At 41.3% G+C, this 3,363-nt stretch overlaps 1 pseudogene; it reads left to right on the top strand.

The window, feature by feature from the left end:
* Positions 1-1,622: 1,622 nt before the first annotated feature.
* On the top strand, positions 1,623-2,475 carry LOC123453590 (annotated as a pseudogene).
* Positions 2,476-3,363: the final 888 nt, after the last annotated feature.

Raw genomic sequence — 3,363 nt, 5'->3', positions numbered from 1 at the left:
CATGGCAATCCTCCTACCTCTGCCTCCCAAGTGCTGGGATTAAAGGCATGCGCCACTACGCCCGGCGAAAATTTACTTTCTTAAATGATGGCCAGAAGCCATAGATTGCTACTACAAAATTTTTAGTGCCTTGATGGGATGCCTTCCAGTGAGTTGTTGGCCAGGGAGGTCCCTGTTGCCTCCAAAATATTATAAGTTATTGCCAAGGCCCTTGGTTCCCTGTGAAAAAGAGATGGTAAGACCCTATTGCTGAAGACTTCACATGCCCGAGCAGCAAAGTCAATGAGAAATCAAGTTGTTGCTGAGCAGAAAACCTTCTCCCTGTGGACCAGCCAACTGAAAGCTGGAAAATGCTGCACTGTATGCAGTCTTTTGGAAGGCAGAAGTCATCAGCAGTGAAAACAGAGGACACTGGAAACCTGAAGACAGGCCAAATGACTGAACGAGTGCAATGGTGGCATGTCTAACGAGTGCAATGGTGGCATGTCTGGTCTGGGGGAAACCAACTGCTCTCTAATTGGAGTGAAGGCCCACTCTATGGGAGGGAATACATGGCTGGTACTGAAAACCTAATCAAAAGCCTATGGCAGGGGAGGTCATGAGCCTTAGGGGTATAATGCCTGCTCTTCTCTGGGTAAATGCATATATTACTCTCACCAAATTGCCTTGAAAGCACTATCCTTAATGTTCATACTCATATATTAATGCTACTCTCACTTCTGGTTTAGGGAAACTTCTCTTTACAGATGGCGATGACCACAGGGATGGCCCAAAAGGCAATGTAATGCTGAGAAGAAGGGACAGAGGAGTGTCCAGCATTGAAACATCTTGCACCCTTCAAGGCTCAGGGTCCATTGCAGAAGAGGTGGCAGAAAGAATGTAAGAGCCAAAGGAAGGGTACTTCTTATATACAACTGTCCACACAGAATTTGGACTCGCTATCCAAGACCCCACAGTTCCTAGCTATACCCACACAAGACCCTCATAATAGGAGAAAAGGATGATGACATCAAATTAAAAGAGAGACAAATGGAGAGAGGGAGGGGATATGACAGAGAGCAGAGTTATGAAGGGGAAAATGGGGGAAGGGAGGGAGGAGAAATACCGTGGTTTGTTGTCTATAAGTATAGAATTTGTCAATAATGTATAATATAATATATATACACATACATACATATATATATTTTATACACACACATTAGCTATCTTACCCCCTGAGTGCTGGGGTTAAAGGTGTGCACCACCACACCTGGCTTATTTTTTAATTTTTTCTTTTTGCTTAAAGGTGTGAACCACCATGTCTGGCACTAGTTAATTTTTTTATTTTGATTTTTTTTGTTGTTTATTTATTTATTTTGTTTTTTCGAAGTAGGGTTTCACTCTAGCTCAGACTGACCTGGAATTTACTGTCTAATCTCAGGATGGCCTTGAACTCACAGTGATTCTCCTACCTCTGCCTCCCCAGTGCAATTTTTTTTATAGAGGGGGGAGCAAATTGGCACTCTAGGGCCTCAGCCACTGCAGTTGAACTCCATATGCTTGTGCCACTTACTGTGAATGTGCGACCTTGCACTTACTTCATCTTCGTGCATCTGGCTTATGAAGGATCTGGAGGGTCGAACATGGGTTCTTGGGCTTCACAGGTGTGGGATTATGAGACTGGAGATTTTGAACGAACTCTTAAGGGGCATATGGACTCTGTACAGGACATATCCTTTGACCATGGTGGCAAGCTTCTGGCTTCCTGTTCTGCAGATATGACCATTAAACTATGGGATTTTCAGGGCTTTGAATGCATCAGGACCATGCATGGCCATGACCATAATGTCTCTTCAGTAGCCATCATGACTAATGGAGATCATATAGTGTCTGCTCTCAAGGGATAAAAGTATAAAAATGTGGGAAGTGCAAATGGCTACTGTGTGAAGACATTCACAGGACACAGAGAATGGGTATGTATGGTGTGGCCAAATCAGGATGGCACTCTGATAGCCAGCTGTTCCAATGATCAGACTGTGCGTGGATGGGTTGTAGCAAACAAGGAATGCAAAGCTGAGCTCTGAGAACATGAACATGTGGTAGAATGCAGTTCCTGGGCTCCAGAAAGTTCATATTCTTCCATCTCTGAAGCAACAGGATCTGAGACAAAAAAAAGTAGCAAGCCTGGGCTGTTCTTGCTATCTGGATCCAGAGACAAAACTTTAAGATGTGGGATGTTAGTACTGGCATGTGCCTTATGACTCTGTGGGTCATGATAATTGGGTACATGGAGTTCTGTTACTTTCTGGGGGGAAGTTTATTTTGAGTTGTGCTGATGACAAGACTCTACATGTATGGGATTACAAGAACAAATGATGCATGAAGACCCTCAATGCGCATGAACACTTTGTTACCTCCTTGGATTTTCACAAGACGGCACCCTATGTGGTTACTATCAGTGTAGATCAAACAGTAAAGGTGTGGGAGTGCTGCTGAGTTTCAGTTGGCCCTTCCTCCCTTTTTTCCTTTGGATGCACTCTGATGATACCATGGTTACCCCATTGAGCTCTGTTTAAATAAATATTTTCCTTTCACGTAAATTATTCTGGATGTAGATTGAGCTTATTAAATGTTACACACAAAGTATTCATGCACGGTGAATCCAAATTGTATACTGTAAATTTACATATGTTGTCTAAAAGTACCATAGGGTTTAAAAACCTGGGCTGGCATTGGTCACACCAGGCCTACAAGGGCAGAAATATAAATTGAACCAGGGGACTAAACTGAATAGTTGACAGTGTCTTTTTATGTTGGATTAATACTTGTTTTTCTTCCTGCTATCTGTTAGTGCCTGACTTGATGGCCTCATTTTGGGAAAAGTGGTTATTAGGGCTTTTTCTGAAATGTGTATCTATGTAAAATCACTTAAGTGTGCTTAATAAATCTTTAAGGATGTTAGATAATAAGACTACAAATCAAAATATTTTGAACCATCTATGTAATTAACGGGAATTACAAGTTGAAATTTTTGTCATGACCCATTTGCCAAATTAATAGGATATGTTTGTTTTGGCAGCCTATCAAGCAAAAGCTAGTGGTTTATTTATGTATGAAAATGATTATAAATCTCAAGAAAAATCTCAGCAGCTAATAGTGAAATCATTTTTTTTTAGTTGAGTCTTAATGCTTTGTAAACAGGTCAAAAACCACTGTCATACTCTTAAGCTTCTGTTTTCCACACTAGACATGCTTCTGGTTGTATTCTTCCTGCTGTTAGACTGTATAGTGATATGACTTCCAAGTAGAATTTAATCTTCCCATTGAGTGTCATGGTACAAATCACTATTTGTTTATGATGTTTTTTAGGGATGTGCAATGTGC

This window comes from Jaculus jaculus, chromosome 12 (assembly GCF_020740685.1).
Source record: "Jaculus jaculus isolate mJacJac1 chromosome 12, mJacJac1.mat.Y.cur, whole genome shotgun sequence".
Taxonomy (NCBI): domain Eukaryota; kingdom Metazoa; phylum Chordata; class Mammalia; order Rodentia; family Dipodidae; genus Jaculus; species Jaculus jaculus.
The sequence above is the reverse complement of the archived record's forward strand: the minus strand, read 5'-3'. Positions and strand labels throughout refer to the sequence as shown.